General features: G+C 41.3%; 1 protein-coding gene across 9 annotated transcripts in view; it reads left to right on the top strand.

The window, feature by feature from the left end:
• rassf8b (Ras association domain family member 8b) overlaps positions 1-19,432 on the top strand; it is an 83,474-nt gene that overhangs the window by 59,464 nt on the left and 4,578 nt on the right. The gene's annotated exons all lie outside the window — the stretch shown is intronic.

Raw genomic sequence — 19,432 nt, forward strand, 5'->3', positions numbered from 1 at the left:
ATTTTGACTTGTGCCGCCTCATGTCGGCGGACAGGCAATTTAAAGTCCCTGTAGTGCAAGCTAACTGCTCCCGACGGAGGAGGAGTGTTGTCGCTTCAGTCACTTATCCTATGCAGTAGCTCCACTAGCTTGGGCTAACTTGTACTACTCGCTTATGTCGACAACTCATCTACGCTATTATTATTATTTGTAGTAGTAGTAGCAAACAGTCCCTGTTTAAGCTGACGTGGACATGCATGGTGATTTGTGGCTTTTTCGCTAATTATACAAGGAAACCTTGGTTAGCGTACGTCCCGGTGAGCATGTTTTTCAGTTAACATCGAACAGTTTTGCCTAGGTTTGTCGGGTGCCTTTCTTTACCATACCAGTACAAGAGCTTAAAGAAACAGCTACTGTTTTTTTTTTTATTATAAAACAATAAAAATGAAAATTCTCGGATCATGCAATAATCATACAGGGGAACCTTGGTTAGCGTACGCCCCGGTGAGCATGTTTTTCAGTTAACAGCGAACAGTTTTGCCTAGGTTTGTCGGGTGTCTTTCTTTACCATACCAGTACAAGAACTTAAAGAAACAGCTACTGTTTTTTTTTAATAAAACAATAAAAATGAAAATTCTCGGATCATGCAATAATTATTCAGTCGAACCTTGGTTAGCATCCGCCCCGGTGAGCATGTTTTTCAGCTACTGTTTTTTTTTTATTATAAAACAATAAAAATGAAAATTCTCGGATCATGCAATAATCATACAGGGGAACCTTGGTTAGCGTCCGCCCCGGTGAGTGTGCTTTTCAGTTAACATTGAACAGTTTCGCCTAGGTTTGTCGGGTGCCTTTCTTTACCATAACAGTACAAGAGCTTAAAGAAATAGCTACTGTTTTTTTTTATTATAAAACAATAAAAATGAAAATTCTCAGATCATGCAATAATTATACAGTCGAACCTTGGTTAGCATCCGCCCCGGTGAGCATGTTTTTCAGTTAACATCGAACAGTTTTGCCTAGGTTTGTCGGGTGCCTTTCTTTACCATACCAGTACAAGAGCTTAAAGAAACAGCTACTGTTTTTTTTTTATTATAAAACAATAAAAATGAAAATTCTCGGATCATGCAATAATTATACAGGGGAACCTTGGTTAGCGTCCGTCCCGGTGAGTGTGTTTTTCAGTTAACATTGAACATTTACGCCACAGTTTTGAGTAGGTTTGTCGGGTGCCTTTCTTTACCATACCAGTACAAGAGCTTAAAGAAACAGCTACTGGTTTTTTTTCTAAAAAAAAAAAACAATAAAAATGAAAATTCTCAGATTATGCAATAACTATACAGGGGAACGTTGGTTAGCATCCACCCCGGTGAGCATGTTTTTCAGTTAACATCGAACATTTACGCCACAGTTTTGCCTCGGTTTGTCGGGTGCCTTTCTTTACCATACCAGTACAAGAGCTTAAAGAAACAGCTTCTGTTTTTTTTTTAAAAGAAAACGATAAAAATGAAATTACTCAGATCATGCAATAATTATACAGGGGAACCTTGGTTAGCATCTGCCCCTGTGAGCATGTTTTTCAGTTAACATCGAACATTTACTCCACATTTTTGCCTCGGTTTGTCGGGTGCCTTTCTTATACAGGGGAACCTTGGTTAGCGTCCGCCCCGGTGAGCATGTTTTTCAGCTAACATCCAACATTTACGCCACAGTTTTGCCTTGGTTTGTGTACATTTTTTTGTATAGCGCACAATATGGCACACAATTTATCGTTATTGTTCATACACCTTGTGATGCAACTCCACGGTGCATTTTGTAGTAAGTAAAAATAAAAATAAGTAAAAAGAATAAAAATAAAACAAGGAATAAGAATATAAATATAAAAGTGACAGGTACTGTTTAGAATAAATGTAAATATATGTATGTACATCGAAAAACAATAACCTATACCATAACAAAATGTAGAATTGCAGTAAACAAAAGGTAGTATTACACACAGTTTCACTTGAATCTATTTCACATAAATCCCATATTATGCATTTTGAAGCTTATTGTACATAACAGTGAGGAGTGTTTTTGTAGTGCCGTATTGTTTTTTTTAATTATTTCTTTATTATTTATACAGTTACAATTACAGTTATAAATTATTTATATTATTTATAATTTTTTTATACAGTATTGTTAATTTTTGATTAGACAGGAAGGGGCGGAGCAAGTCTTAAAGGTAAGAAAGGGGCCTGGTTAGGGAGCGCTTCATTGTTGAGTAAGAGAATTGTCAATCGGATGCGGTTGTGGGTGAGGTGAGGAGGCGGGTGGTAGAGACTTGAGTTAAGATGATTGATGGGTGTGCATTTGTCAACGCCGGATGTGACGAAGGCATAACTGAGGGAAAGAGCGAGTGGGGCCAAAGTGGGCGATGTCCTTGAGGTGTGTGAAAAAGCTGTTATAGTGACTGCTTTAATGTGTCGGGAAAAGGTGTGTTTACTGTCAAAGATGACTCGGCAATGGGGTGAGTGGGCGGAGTTGTCATCGCATTTGTTTATTGTCATTGTAGTCAAAGACATACAACAAAATTACCGCAGCGGCTCTGTTAGATAAGAGAATGAAATATTGTAATGTCGGTGGGATGGCAACGAGGCGGGATGACTGTGCACAAATCATCCTTTTATCGCCCTCTAAAAAACAGCACTCTGTACCTTACGGCAAGGCCAACACGGCTCGGTTACTCTTTTTCTCTCTTGGTCTGGCTCTACAAAGCAGGCAAATGCCACTGCCCCCTATGGTCAACCCCTGAATTGCAGCTCACAACCACACACAGTACTACCATCATGTGAAAGTACCTTCGGTCCATTTCATTCATTCATTTTCTACCGCTTATCCTCACGAGGGTCGCGGGGGGGTTGCTGGAGCCTATCCCAGCTGTCTTGGGGTGAGAGGCGGGCTACACCATGGACTGGTGGCCAGCCAATCACAGGGCACATATAGACAAACAACCATTCACACTCACATTCATACCTATGGACAATTTGGAGTCGCTAATTAACCTAGCATGTTTTTGGAATGTGGGAGGAAACCGGAGTACCCGGAGAAAAACGAGAAGAACATGCAAATTCCACACAGAGATGGCTGAGGGTGGAATTGAACCTGGGTCTCTTAGCTGTGAGGTCTTCGCGCTAACCACTCGACGTCTACAATGTTAACCCGTTGGAAATCGCAGGATGTCATTGACCAATAGAACAGTTTGCATCACAGTGTCGTCTTCCAACGAACGCAAAAGTCATCACACAGCAGCTTAACACTCAAAAGGCTAGCTAGGAAATAATTTGGACATTTTGGACAATTTGGAGTCGTCAGTTAACCTAGCATGTTTTTGGAATGTGGGAGGAAACCGGAGTACCCGGAGAAAACCCACGCAACTCCACACAGACATAGCCGAGGGTGGGTTTGAACCTGGTCTCCTAGCTGTGACGTCTGCGCGCTAACCACTTGACGACCGTCTTGGCACTACAATGACATTTGAAAACAGAAGGGTCAAGATACAAATATTTACGAGGTTGAATTGGACTAGTTTGGAATAGTTTTAGGGCTGCACGGTGGTGGAGTGGTTAGCGCGCAAACCTCACAGCTAGGAGACAAGGGTTCGAAGAGTTGCCGAGCAAACCGTAAGGTACAGAGCGCTGTTTTTTAGAGCGCGATAAAAGAATGATTTGTGCGTTCTAATCGGTAGAAGCTATTTTTCCAACTCGAAGCCATTTTAATCTAATTTAATCTAATTTAATCATTTTAATTTAAAGGACGGAGAGACTCTCGCTTTCAATCCCACCTGCCGTTTGCCCCTGAGACTTAACCTCCTAGCATCTCACCATAAATATTCTACAGTAAACCTCGGATATATCGGATTCAATTGTTCCCACTGGTTTTGTCCGATATAAGCGAAATCCGTTATATGCGTATACCGGAAAATGTCCGTTTTACGCATATATCGGATTTATATCCGGTATATGCGTAAATCGGATTTTATCCGTTATAAAAAGGCACTTCCTTGACTATGTTTCCAATGTACCTGGACGCGCAGGCAACGCTGCAAACGCTGCAAATGACGTCGTATAGCGGCCTGTCACGATTCGGCGAATCGGAGCGCCACCATGCGGCCATCCGATATATGGGAGGGAAATTGAATGGAAATGCATTGGAACGGGACTGGAGATTTTGTCCGAAATAGGCGAAATCCGTTATAAAAAATCCGATATATGCAATGAATTTTTATTGGAAATGCATTACAGAAAAATCGCTTCTTTTTTATCTGTCCGTTGTGAGCAAATTTCCGATATATCCGAGGTTTACTGTACAACCTGACCTTGACCGGGAGAAGAAGGTCAATGGAAAAACGTACAAAGCAGGTGTCACAAACCCTACAAGAAAACCTCCCGTTCTATAAATAGCAAAAGTGGCAATTAAGTGCCAATCTAATAGTCCCTGTAGTAAACCCAGACCTAAAACCCCCCCGCCTTCATATCTCCTAGTCTTTATTCACACGACTTCCTCATCATCGCCGGCTATCGGCTTAATTACGCCGCCGCCATCCCCAGATAAGAGAGCGATATCCTTATCACCACGGCTCATTTTCCAGATCCATGAAATTAATAAAGTCCACCTCCCGTTTCAGTTATGGGAGCAAACTTATATTAGCTGTCACGTACAAGCACCCGGCTGAAGTAGTACTCTTCTTCTTCTACTCCTGTCTCAGGAAAATTACATGTGGGTTGAGTTGATGGCGGCTATGTGTTTTATTTTATGGCTTTGGCGGCTCTTCCATCACGTGCGGCGTGTACTTGTATTATTCATTTTCTTTAGTTAAGTACTTCATTTTCCTTAATATGCACCTTGGGACACGTGCTGAATTACTGCGTTGTTGCCCCTACGGAGTGGACTTTGCAAACATTGTTTATAAAATACCAATTAGCCGTACGATGATGGAGGGATGCCCGCGGACAGGTCGTAAACTCCCGTCTTCTTCTAATCAAATAAAGTGTACGGCGATCTGCTGTCCAGCTAAATCCTCAGGCAGGTCCTCAAACAAACGCTTTTTGCGTCGGCTCCTCTAATCAGTCGGGAGACAGCCGGTTCCAGAACGCTGTTCCACCTGCCGGCTCCTCTGAGTAAACGGCTGTGCTTCGCAGACCAAATCCACTCCAAGATTCTCTCGGAGTCACACTCCAGCACACAAGGGGTCTCGCACATGGATTTCAGGGAAAAGGCGAAGAGGCTGGGTGACGGGCGCTATACCCGTCACAGTAGCGATGTTGGCAGAGGAATGAGATGGGCTCCCGTGAGGTTTTGGAGGCCTGTCATTTATTTTTCTAAATGACGGCAGATGGTGGGTTTGGCTCTGGTTACTGTTCTCTCAGTCTCCCAAGATGCGTTTCTTTGATGGATGTGGAGAACAGGAACGCCGTGGAGAAGGCTGAGGCACAGCTGTGCTGGACGATAACGGGTCGCATCGTGTGGCTGGGGTTCCTCGCTCGCCATGTACATATTGCTCGTTTCCGTGGAGCGTTTGCAGAGTCACAAATTGTTGGGTTTTTTATGCTTTTGTTTTGCGTTGAGAGAAACGTCCAAGTATGATGGTTCTCCTTCCATCCTTGGAACTAGGGGAACCTTGGTTAGCGTCCGCCCCGGTGAGCATGTTTTTCAATTAACATCGAACAGTTTTGACTCGGTTTGTCGGGTTCCTTTCTTTACCATACCAGTTCAAGAGCTTAAAGAAACATCAACAATTAAAATGAAAATTCTCGGATCATGCAATAATTATACAGAAGAACCTTGGTTAGCGTACACCCCGGTGAGCATGTTTTTCAGTTAGCTTCGAACAGTTTTGACTTGGTTTGTCGGGTGCCTTTCTTTACCATAGCAGTTCAAAAGCTGTTTTTTTTATAAAACAATAAAAATGAAAATTCTCTGATCATGCAATAATTACACAAGGGAACCTTGGTTAGCGTCCGCCCCGGTGAGCATGTTTTTCAGTTAACATCGAACAGTTTTGACTCGGTTTGTCGGGTGCCTTTCTTTACCATAGCAGTTCAAAAGCTGTTTTTTTATAAAACAATAAAAATGAAAATTCTCAGATCATGCAATAATTATACAGAGGAACCTTGGTTAGCGTCCACCCCGGTGAGCAAGTTTTTCAGTTAACATCGAACATTTACGCCACAGTTTTGCCTCGGTTTGTCGGGTTCCTTTCTTTACCATACCAGTTCAAGAGCTTAAAGAAACATCAACAATAAAAATGAAAATTCTCGGATCATGCAATAATTATACAGAGGAACCTTGGTTAGCGTCCGCCCCGGTGAGCATGTTTTTCAGTTAACATCGAACATTTACGCCACAGTTTTGCCTCGGTTTGTCTGGTGCCTTTCTTTACCATACCAGTTCAAGAGCTTAAAGAAACAGCTACTGTCTTTTTTTTTAATAAAACAATAAAAATGAAAATTCTCAGATCATGCAATAATTATACAGAGGAACCTTGGTTAGCATCCACCCCGGTGAGCAAGTTTTTCAGTTAACATCGAACATTCATTTTGAACAGATGTCGAATCCGCTTGTATTTCCTGTCTCTCCATTTAAAAAATCCACCACAAACTGACACCAGACGTCTTCACACCTTCCGACAGCGAAGATCTAAAGTCGCATTAAAGTGAGCAATCACCGTCTTACCAGCACCCTTGCAAAGGTCACGTCAGCGCCATCATCCTAATCGCCATCCGCCATCACTTGTAGTGATTTAGGGTTGCAGTAAAACCATCATAACCCACGCCCGACCGCGTCCGTGCCGATAAACGTAACCATAGCAACAGGGATGTTCAGCGGACCCCTCGACAAAAAATGCATCTTTGGGATTCTGCGGCGCCGCATGGTGTCAAGTCAGGCGTTAAGAGTCGATTTAACCGTGGCATCGGGGAGGCTCGCACATTAGCAGCAAGGAAATAGAAGCCAGCAAATACTTAGTGGGTGATTGGCTCCGCAATAACACAACACCCCCTTTGGCAGCCCGTCAAGCGGAGCTATACGGATGCCATTACAAAAAAAACAGGGGCCATTAGCGGGCACGGAAGCTTTGTGAAGCGTGTCGCCGCTTCACGCCGTTACGCCCCCTCCCCCCCCCCAGGGATGTTTTACGCCATCTATGATCATTTTTGGTATGGCGTATGAACACATGACAAAGATGAGTGTTAGCTGCATCTGCACTGTAGTGCAGCAAAATACTAACATTCAGTATGTTAGCCGGCGGCACGGCGGTCTAGTGGTTAGCGCGCAGACCTCACAACTAGGAGACCGGGTTCAATCCCATCCTCGGCCATCTCTGCCCTTTAAGGCTCTTTATCCACCAACACAAATGTGGATCTTTTTAGTTTTGACAAGTAATTTGAAGGACATTGTTATGGTCCAGGCTGCACGGTGGTCGAGTGGTTAGCGCGCAGACCTCACAACTAGGAGATCGGGTTCAATCCCATCCTCGGCCATCTCTCCCCTTTAAGCCTCTTTATCCACCAACACAAATGTGGATCTTTTTAGTTTTGACAAGTAATTTGAAGGACATTGTTATGGTCCAGGCTGCACGGTGGTCTAGTGGTTAGCGCGCAGACCTCACAACTAGGAGACCGGGTTCAATCCCATCCTCGGCCATCTCTCTCCTTTAAGCCTCTTTATCCACCAACACAAATGTGGATCTTTTTAGTTTTGACAAGTAATTTGAAGGACATTGTTATGGTCCAGGCTGCACAGCGGTCGAGTGGTTAGCACGCAGACCTCACAGCTACGAGACCGGGTTCAATCCCACCCTCGGCCATCTCTGTGTGGAGTTGCGTGGGTTTTCTCCGAGTACTCCAGTTTCCTCCCACATTCCAAAAACATGCTAGGTTAATTAGCGACTCCAAATTGTCCATAGGTATGAATGTGAGTGTGAATGGTTGTTTGTCTATATGTGCCCTGTGATTGGCTGGCGACCAGTCCAGGGTGTACCCCGCCTCTCGCCCGAAGACAGCTGGGATAGGCTCCAGCACCCCCCGTGACCCTCGTGAGGATAAGCGGTAGAAAATGAATGAATTAATGAGTATGTTAGCCTATTAGCTTCCCTTATATTCTACCACTCCGGGGTTTACTGATGTTGAGAAGCATACACACATTAAACCAGATTGGTTTAGATTTATTTGACTTTCCGTCTAACATTATTCGTCCTTGATTGGATTTGTTAGCGGTGATCATGCGTGCAACTTTTGCGCATCCCTGCGCACCGCGTCTCAAACCACGGCGGCTCAGAGGTGAAATTTCCAATGCTGTCAAGTGGAAATTACATTTACCTCATGCTAATTTGTTTTCCCAATTATGTCTGTGGAGAATTGTAATTACGTCCTGGATTGCGTACCCTGGGAATGTGTTGCTCCCGTGTCGGAAGTGCTGCATTCATGAGCAGGACTGTGATTAAGTTTTTACAAAAGTAGCGTTTCTTGGGATTGATTCTGGAATTATTATGCGACTGTTGTCATTTCAGAAATACGATCCGAGGCTAAACACAGGAATCTATGACACAAGAATTTCAGTGATTAAGTTTTTGGTAATGGTAATGGTTTTATTTCATTTGAACATGCATCAGATTACAATTGAATGCATCACATAATCAGTTCACAGTTCCACATGTCCAAAAGGAGTAGGAAAAAGCAAAGCTTATTAAATCCTACCCCTCCATATGGAACTTTTACAATCAGTAACTGTTACATTTGTTCACTTCCTGCTTTCCTACTATAATGTATTTATTTTATTAATTTTTATTTCATTTTTTTTTTGTCACGTACCGAAGTACGAGGTGATATGACCATATATATATTTAGTATATATTTACTATTTATTTATTATTATTTATTAATATAATTTATTGATATATGAAAAAAAATGTGTTTTATTACTAGGGTCGTACCTAGCATTAAAAATTAATTAATTAATTACTGAATAATTTTGCCGGAAGAAGAAGCAAAGCTTATTAAGTCCTACCCCTCCATCTGGTACTTTTACAATCAGTAACTGTTACTTTTGTTCACTTCCTGCTTTCCTAATATATTTTTTTTGTTTTTTTATTATAATTTTTATTTTATTTTATTTTAACAAACATCAACTGCTTGTATTGTTTCTTGAATTGGCTCATCGTTGTATATTGTTTGAGGTCCTTACTCAATCCATTCCATAGTTTGATTCCACATACTGAAATGCATACTTTTTACAAAAGTAGCCTTTCTTGGGATTGATTCTGGAATTATTATCAGAAATACGATCCGAGCCGATCCCAGGAATCTCTGATACAAAAATGGCAGTTCTTTCATGAATGGCTGAGCATTGACATTAATTGACGCCGTGGTTGGTAATCAACGACACGAGGTGTTGCATTAAAGTGTGCCCTCCTGTCTTTTCTATAAGGCCCATGAGATTTGTTGGAAAAAAAAACACCCTGGAGTTTTTTTTCTTCTTTAACTTTACCACTCCCGGAGGCACCCTCCCTGACTGGCATGTCATTAGGAGCGCGCCACGCTCGCGCGTCCCCTGCCAGACAGGCCATGCCACAGGCTGCATGCTAATTGTGGAGGCGTATCCGACCTTGTATGGTTAAAGGAAGGAGGCAGATAAGTGGTTTTGTTTAGCGTCTGCTGGGCAGAGGGGCTCTCCTGCTCCAGCTTGCCTTTGTCTTGACCTTGGGTGGAAAAAAGTCAGTCCGAGTCCGAGCGGTCGCTGAAGAGGGTTCATAAAACGCTGTAAAAGTCCCATTAAAAATATGAAGCAATGTAGTGTGTATAATGGGTAATAGGCATATCACAGCCAGCACATTATATAACGCCACGTAATGAGGGACGCATCGTTCCCACTATCACAACATATCTTTTTTGCTTCGAGTCATTAGCTTCCAGTTACATTCTGCCTGTTAAATATTCACCTTTCACTGCAGTTATTTATAGCAGGCACTCTCTTTCCAACAAGGGGCTTCTTCGGTTTTTCTTCATTAAGATCCGCTGTGGCGACTCAGGAAAAAGCCAAAAGAAAGCCAATCCGGTTTAGAGTTCTTATTAATACTAACAACTAAATAGTTCTGTTTTTCTTTGTAAAAATAGATAAATAATATGTGTTACAGTTACTGTTTTTTTTTTATAAAACAATAAAAATTTAAATTCTCAGACAATGCAATAATTATACAGGGGAACCTTGGTTAGCGTCCGCCCCGGTGAGCATGTTTTTCAGTTAACATCGAACATTTACGCCACAGTTTTGCCGAGGTTTGACAGGTTCCTTTCTTTACCATACCAGTTCAAGAGCTTGAAGAAACATCAACAATAAAAATGAAAATTCTCGGATCATGCAATAATTATATAGGGGAACCTTGGTTAGCATCCTCTCCGGTGAGCAAGTTTTTCAGCTACTGTTTTTTTTATAAAACAATAAAAATGAAAATTCTCAGATCATGCAATAATTATATAGGGGAACCTTGGTTAGCGTCCGATCCGGTGAGCATGTTTTTCAGTTAACATCAAACATTTACGCCACAGTTTTGCCTCAGTTTGTCAGGTTCCTTTCTTTACCATACCAGTTCAAGAGCTTAAAGAAACGTCAACAATAAAAATGAAAATTCTCGGATCATGCAATAATTATACAAGGGAACCTTGGTTAGCATCCACCCCGGTGAGCAAGTTTTTCAGTTAACATCGAACATTTACGTCACAGTTTTGCCTCGGTTTGTCGGGTGCCTTTCTTTACCATACCAGTTCAAGAGCTTAAAGAAACATCAACAATAAAAATGAAAATTCTCGGATCATGCAATAATTATGCAGGGGAACCTTGGTTAGCGTCCGCCCCGGTGAGCATGTTTTTCAGTTAACATCCAACATTTATGCCACAGTTTTGCCTCGGTTTGTCGGGTTCCTTTCTTTACCATACAAGTTCAAGAGCTTAAAGAAACATCAACAATAAAAATGAAAATTCTCGGATCATGCAATAGTTATACAGGGGAACCTTGGTTAGCATCCACCCCAGTGAGTGTGTTTTTCAGTTAACATCGATCATTTACGCCACAGTTTTGCCTCGGTTTGTCGGGTGCCTTTCTTTACCATACCAGTTCAAGAGCTTAAAGAAACATCAACAATAAAAATGAAAATTCTCGGATCATGCAATAATTATATAGGGGAACCTTGGTTAGCATCCGCCCCGTTGAGCATGTTTTTCAGTTAACATTGAATATTTATGCCACAGTTTTGCCTACGTCAACAATAAAAATGAAAATTCTCGGATCATGCAATAATTATACAGGGGAACCTTGGTTAGCATCCACCCCAGTGAGTGTGTTTTTCAGTTAACATCGATCATTTACGCCACAGTTTTGCCTAGGTTTGTCGGGTGCCTTTCTTTACCATACCAGTACAAGAGCTTAAAGAAACATTAACAATAAAAATGAAAATTCTCGGATCATGCAATAATTATATAGGGGAACCTTGGTTAGCATCCACCCCGGTGAGCATGTTTTTCAGTTAACATCGAACATTTACGCCACATTTTTGCCTCGGTTTGTGTACATTCTCCGTTTATGATTGGCTGAGTGTTAATGTCGGGTGCCTTTCTTTTCCATACCAGTTCAAGAGCTTAAAGAAACTCTAAAAAAAAATCTACGATTTTTGGTTATTTCATGACAATTCGTGCGTGACAATCATGTTTTTTCATCACTTTTTATATCTGTCGGGCCTAAAACCTTTCATCCATTTTATTTTTAGAATATGCCACAGACAGGTAAATAATGAGCTCCAGGCCGCAAATGGCTCCCGGGCCTGCACTTTGGACACCACTGATCTATCGCATAGATGTGAGGTCGCCCTCTTTAAAGGGCATGCAATCTCCACTAAACAGGAAAAGCAGCCTAACTGCTGAATGAAGCGGTCGGGGTACCACCGCATTTATCGGCGCTCTCGCTCGACTCTCTCTCAAGCGCCCATCTTGTCCGACTTTATCTGTAATTTCATCGGACCCCCCCCCCCCCCCCCGCACCCCTCTCCAGTCCAATAACGCAACCTTTTTTTTTGGCAGCGTGCTCGCTCTTTGTGCTCGCTCTCATGACAGGCTTCCTCGTCGTCAGATTAAAGTCCAATCAATGACACAGCACGTACGCACGCGAGGGACGAGGCAAACGCAGAGCGCTTCAATAAAAGGTCAAACTACTACTACAGTCGGGAGTGACAGATGGAAGGAGACATCATAATGCATTTTTTTTTTTTTTTTTAATGGCTGACACATAAATGTAATGAGTTACGTCCGAGCAGAAAAGCTAACCTGACTCTTTGAGCGCCATTAGTTCTTTTGCTGACACGCATTGATAAAGAGGCACCGTCTCCTTTGGTCCTCATTAAAATGTCGTCATATTTAAGAAGAAAAAAAAAAAAATCATTCCAGACCTTTGCTGATGAGCATTTTATTGCCTTCACTTCGTACTCAATGATAAAGCGAGCGAGCGAAAAAGAGAGAGAGCCTTTTACCATTAATGAAAATGGCGCGGAGGAACAAGAAGGACGAGGCTGATAAGGGTGATTTGCTACTGACTTGAAAGGATGATATTGATTTTTTTTTTTTTTTTCTCGACCATTATCTGTTTTCTTTATTTACATCCGATCAGCGTCTCAACTACCCAAACAAGTCTTCTGTTTTCTTCTGCAAAGTTTTGAAGACTTGGCGCTAAGTCCGTCTCCCTCAGGGGTTGAAAGTTTTTAAGATTTGTGTTTTCCGAGATAGGCCGCATCACTTCTGACTTGTTGACATGCAGATAGCTTGCCTGCAGAGGAAGGGTTGCTGTTACGTGGGAGGAGTTGCTTCCCGAAACAACGGGAAATCTTCGCCAAAGTACTTGCACATTATGTAGATTAGTTTCCCAATCTTTATTGGCTCAAAGAACACATTTTATTTGATTAGAAAAGACGCTAGCAAAGTCGTTTTATATGGATGGCAACAGGTGGCTACACAGGGAAATTATAGGAGCGTCACGATACACTCACTTCACCAGATGATACAAGATTTTTAATTTTTTTAAGTAAAATGAAATAATATAGTAACCACCCTCGGCCATCTCTGTACCTTGTACTTCGGTACGTGATTAAAAAATAAAAAATAAAAAATAAAAAATAAAAAATAAAAAATAAAAAATAAAAAATAAAAAATAAAAAATAAAAAATAAAAAATAAAAAATAAAAAATAAAAAATAAAAAATAAAAAATAAAAAATAAAAAAATAAAAGATAAATGATAAATGATAAACAAATAAATAATAAATAAATATTTTAAAAAACTTGATGAACTTGCAACTTCGATTTAAAAAATAATAAAAAAAATAAACAAAAAAACAGACAAAAACAAACAAACAAACAAAACTTAAACAATATTAGGAAAGCAGGAAGTGAACAAATGTAACAGTTACTGATTGTAAAAGTAGGATTGAATAAGCTTTGCTTCTTCCTACTCCTTTTGGACATGTGGAACTGTGAACTGATTATGTGATGCATTCAATTGTAATCTGATGCATGTTCAAATGAAATTAAACCATTACCATTGCCACATTACCAATCCTAATGGATGCCAATTTTTTCCAAAAAACTAAATCCCTTCATCTAAAAGGTACATCACCTTTGCACGTGGTGTGTATGCTACAGGCCCCGCCTTCACCCACCAGACAAAAAGGCCCACTTCCATTCATACCACTGTTCTATGGATTAAAATGCAAGTTAATTTTCATTTCTAATGTGATTAATTACTGTATTTTCTGGACTATAAGTACAACTCCAGTGCATCTTATGTATGTTTTTTTCTACCTAATTATGCATCTTTGACCTTGTGCGACTTATATTCTGGAGCGACTTATGGTCCAGAAAATACCATATTTTGGAGTATAAGTCGCAGGAACAGCCAACCTATGAAAAAAAGTGCAACTTATAGTCCTGAAAATACAGTACTTAGTCATGAATTAATTATTATGTGATTAATGAATTATACCCTCCCAGGTTTAACGCCCACAAGAAATCTCTTCACATTTTAATCCCGTGACCCGAGATCTTGTGACACCCCCAAGTGTAGCACATCGACACTGATTGGGAAGCACCGATCTAGATCAGATCACAGTTAGTTAAGCTTTACTGGCTCGCAAGGTGCTTTGGTAAGCACTTTTTTGGTAAGGACACAAAAAGCTTGCTGCAAGGAAAGCATCCATGCACAAGTCGAAGTAAGCCAATGAAATTCCTTAATGACACCGGGACCTGCACGGTGCAAAGACTTGCACAAGCAAAGCTTAATAAAGCTTGAAAAAGACCGACTTTTCTAATGAAAGTCCTTGAAAATGTCAGCAAATGAACTCGGTGATTATACCTGAAGCAGCGCTACTCTTGCTGTTTTGTTGCCGCCGTAATAGAAAAGCAGCTGCTGTGTACACGCGCCACCACTTAAAAGCCTGCCCGGGAATCTGGTTAAAGTACAAGTGCTTTTGTCACACATTATCCCATAATGCTGCTTTAATGCCCGCCATATGCCCACGTTTGCAGGCTCCATCGCTGATAAAATGAGATATCTTCATAGAGCGGTAGAAGGTTGGGCTGACTAATTTCCATTCAAAGTGGCGTAAAACTAAAAATAACCGCGTTGTTAATCGCTGAATAAGAAACAGGAGCGTGCCACGATCTATGAATGCGGAGAAACCTTGAATAATGAGAGGAAATGAAGCCACTTTCGCACACATGCACAGCCACACACAAACAGGCATCTCGGCGGACTACACTGAGCCACTTGATTGGCCCCGAGGGATGCAATATCTACGATTTAATTTCAGATAGCATGTAAGCATATCCTGTTACAAGCCATTACAGGAGTTTAATGCCAGCCGCTGTTTGTTCTGCTCGATATTCCGTCTTTATATGCTCATGTATTGCGACTTAGCGGCGGTTCTGCTATTTGGGTCGGCTCTTTTTGTTAGATTTTCAATTCTAACCAAACTAAGTAAAGCAAATGAACTTGCAACTTCGGTTTAAAAAATAAAATAACAAAAAAAAACTTAAACTATATTAGGAAAGCAGGAAGTGAACAAATGTAACAGTTACTGATTGTAAAAGTACCAGATGGAGGGGTAGGATTTAATAAGCTTTGCTTCTTCCTACTCCTTTTGGACATGTGGAACTGTGAACTGATTATGTGATGCATTCAATTGTAATCTGATGCATGTTCAAATGAAATTAAACCATTACCATTTCCATTGCCGATCCTAATGGATGCCAATTTTTTTTTCAATCTCCCAAAAAACTAAATCCCTTCATCTAAAAGGTATGTCACCTTGGCACGTGGTGTGTATGCTACAGGCCCCGCCTCCACCCACCAGACAAAAAGGCCCACTTCCATTCATATCATTGTTCTATGGATAAAACGCAAGTTAATTTTAATTTTTAATGTGATTAATTACTGTATTTTCTGGACTATAAGTCGCTCCGGAGTATAAGTCGCACAAGGCCAAAAATGCATAATTAGGATAAAAAAAAAAAAACATACATAAGTTGCACTGGAGTATAAGTCGCACAAGGCCAAAAATGCATAATTAGGTAAAAAAAAAACATACATAAGTCGCACTGGAGTATAAGTCGCATAAGGCCAAAAATGCATAATTAGGTAGAAAAAAACATACATAAGTCGCACTGGAGTATAAGTCGCACAAGGCCAAAAATGCATAATTATGTAGAAAAAAACATACATAAGTCGCATTGGAGTATAAGTCGCACAAGGCCAAAAATGCATAATTAGGTAAAAAAAAAAAAACATACATAAGTCGCACTGGAGTATAAGTCACACAAGGCCAAAAATGCATAATTGGGTAGAAAAAAACATACATAAGTCGCACAAGGCCAAAAATGTATAATTAGGTAAAAAAAAAAAACATACATAAGTAGCACTGGAGTATAAGTTGCACAAGGCCAAAAATGCATAATTAGGTAAAAAAAAAACATACATAAGTAGCACTGGAGTATAAGTCGCACAACGCCAAAAATGCATAATTAGGTAAAAAAAAAAAAAAAACATACATAAGTCGCACTGGAGTATAAGTCACATAAGGCCAAAAATGCATAATTAGGTAGAAAAAAACATACATAAGTCGCACTGGAGTATAAGTCACACAAGGCCAAAAATGCATAATTAGGTAGAAAAAAACATACATAAGTCGCACTGGAGTATAAGTCGCACAAGGCCAAAAATGCATAATTAGGTTAAAAAAACATATATAAGTCGCACTGGAGTATAAGTCGCACAAGGCCAAAAATAAATAATTAGGTAAAAAAAAAAACATACATAAGTCGCACTGGAGTATAAGTCGCACAAGGCCAAAAATGCATAATTAGGTAAAAAAAAAACATACATAAGTCGCACTGGAGTATAAGTCGCATAAGGCCAAAAATGCATAATTAGGTAGAAAAAAACATACATAAGTCGCACTGGAGTATAAGTCGCACAAGGCCAAAAATGCATAATTATGTAGAAAAAAACATACATAAGTCGCATTGGAGTATAAGTCGCACAAGGCCAAAAATGCATAATTAGGTAAAAAAAAAAAAACATACATAAGTCGCACTGGAGTATAAGTCACACAAGGCCAAAAATGCATAATTGGGTAGAAAAAAACATACATAAGTCATACAAGGCCAAAAATGCATAATTAGGTAGAAAAAAACATACATAAGTCGCACTGGAGTATAAGTCGCACAAGGCCAAAAATGCATAATTAGGTAGAAAAAAAACATACATAAGTCGCACTGGAGTATAAGTCGCTAAATCCCTTCATCTAAAAGGTACGTTTTATATGTTCATGTATTCCGAGTTAGCCGCGGTTCTGCTATTCGGGTCGGTTCTTTTTGTTAGATTTTCAATATAAACCAAAGTAAGTAAAGTTTCTGGAGAAGAAAGCAAATGAACTTGCAGCTTCGATTTTGGCTTTGATATTTAAGGACAAGCACCCCGCTGTGTCAAATGCATTAGATTCTCTCTCTCCGCTGGCAATACACACCCAGGAGCCGACGCTCGGTCATTGATCATTCCATAACCTGCTGGGCGGGAATGGGAACGCAAGCTGGATAAAATGCGCCACCAGTCAAAACATGAACTATTAAACGGGGGGGAAAAAAAAAAGAAATGATATTGGTGTAATACAGGTTGAAGGCGTACGTATGCTCATTTGCAACATTTCATATTGTCGCCAGTTGGGTTTTGAGGTGTAATATAGGCCTGCCAAATCAGCAGTGGCCCCATTACTCATCCCCCTCTGTGCTGTCTCCTGGCTGGTGCTCCACGGCTAATGCAGATTACTGGGATATATGAGGGCTATTTTGTTCACCGCGGGGTGGAAACCATCACGGGCAAACCCCATCCCTCTCTGATGCGCCACCCTACATCTGTTCGCCGACTACTTCCTGCACCAGAGCCAATCTGCAGATCCATCAGTCGTAATGCAACTGGCTCTCAACTTGTCTGACATCGTCCTGGTCTACTGGACTGTACGGTCGATGCAGACTAGGTGGGACAAACAGTATGCAGACTAGATAGGACAGCACTGAGAACCTGGTTCAAAAGACAGGAACGCTAGCATAGGATACAATGGAGGGGGGCCTGTGCCCGCCACCCTTTGTTAGCGTCCCATTCAGATAATAATTGTCATTGACTCACCTTATTTGTTATAGTAAGGGTCAGCAACCCACGGCTCCAGATCCGCATGTGACTTTTCAGCCTCTTTGTTGTGGCTCCCTTTGCAATGTTCTAGACTAGACACTAGACCACCTTGCAGCCCCACTTCCAGGGTGTTAGACATAATATGTTTAGGCCATGGAAAGAAATTCAATGCACTTAATAGTACGGGTGTCACAGGACAGCCAACTCACGAGACGAGACGATAGACGGGATCGTGTTCAGGATTTTGGTTAATGGGCAAAATTCATTCATTCATTCATTTTTCTACCGCTTATCCATCAGGCGGGGTACACCCTGAAAAGGTGGCCAGCCAATCACAGGGCACATATAGACAAACAACCATTCACACTCACATTCATACCTATGGACAATTTGGAGTCGCTAATTAACCTAGCATGTTTTTGGAATGTGGGAGAGGAAACCGGAGTACCCGGAGAAAACCCACTCAACTCAGAGATTGCCGAGGGTGGGATTGAACCCTGTCTCCTAACTGTGAGGTCTGCACGCTAACCACTTGACCGCCGTGCAACCTGGACCATAACAATGTCCTTCAAATTACTTGTCAAAAGTAAAGATCCACATTTGTGTTGGTGGATAAAGAGGCTTAAAGGGGAGAGATAGCCGAGGGTGGGATTGAACCCGGTGTGAGGTCTGCACGCTAACCACTCGAACACCGTCTCGGCGTTACAACATTTAAAAACAGAAGGGTCAAGATATAAATATTTACAAATGAGGTTGAATTGGACTAGTTTTTATTTTAGGGCTGAACGTTGCAGGCTGAACGTTGAACAAGTGGTTAGCTAGGAGACCCGGGTTCAATTCCACATTCGGCCATCTCTGTGGGAAATTTGCATGTTCTCCTCGTGCATGCGTGGGTTTTCTCCGGGTACTCCGGTTTCCTCCCACATTCCAAAAACATGCTAGGTTAATTAGCGACTCCAAATTGTCCATAGGTATGAATGTGAGTGTGAATGGTTGTTTGTCTATATGTGCCCTGTGATTGGCTGGCCACCGGTTCAGAGTGTACCCCGCCTGATGGATAAGCGGTCGAAAAATGAAGGAATGAATGAATTTTGCCCATTAATCAAAATCCTGAACACGATCCCGTCTATCGTCTCGTCTCATGAGTTGACTGTCCTATGACACCCGTACTATTAAGTGCATTGAATTTTTTCCCATGGCCTAAACATATTATGTCTAATTTGTCCATAGGTATGAATGTGAGTGTGAATGGTTGTTTGTCTATATGTGCCCTGTGATTGGCTGGCCACCGGTTCAGGGTGTACCCCGCCTCTCGCCCGAAGACAGCTGGGATAGGCTCCAGCGGTAGAAAATGAATGAATGAATGAATGTGAGTCAGCTAGTATTATATAATAATAATATGAGATACTCCGCCATTCTTTTCTACAATAACGTCCTCTTTTCAATCGATCACACCCCCCCCCCTCCCCCCACTAATCTCCCGCTTCAAGGTGGCGAACCAAACCTTCCGTCTTTTATGCGAGTCTGTCCTCATCTGCGGAGTAAATAGACCATTCATCACATGATTGGGCTTTTACAGCTCCGCTCTTGAGGGATCCTCCTCTCGTTCGCTGGCGTCATCCATCATTGTTCAATGGAGACGTCGCAGCTCATTGTTAGCCCCAAAAGTATACGCCCCCGACTACGATAAAGTCAAA

The sequence above is a fragment of the Doryrhamphus excisus genome, chromosome 7, assembly GCF_030265055.1.
Source record: "Doryrhamphus excisus isolate RoL2022-K1 chromosome 7, RoL_Dexc_1.0, whole genome shotgun sequence".
Taxonomy (NCBI): Eukaryota; Metazoa; Chordata; class Actinopteri; order Syngnathiformes; family Syngnathidae; genus Doryrhamphus; species Doryrhamphus excisus.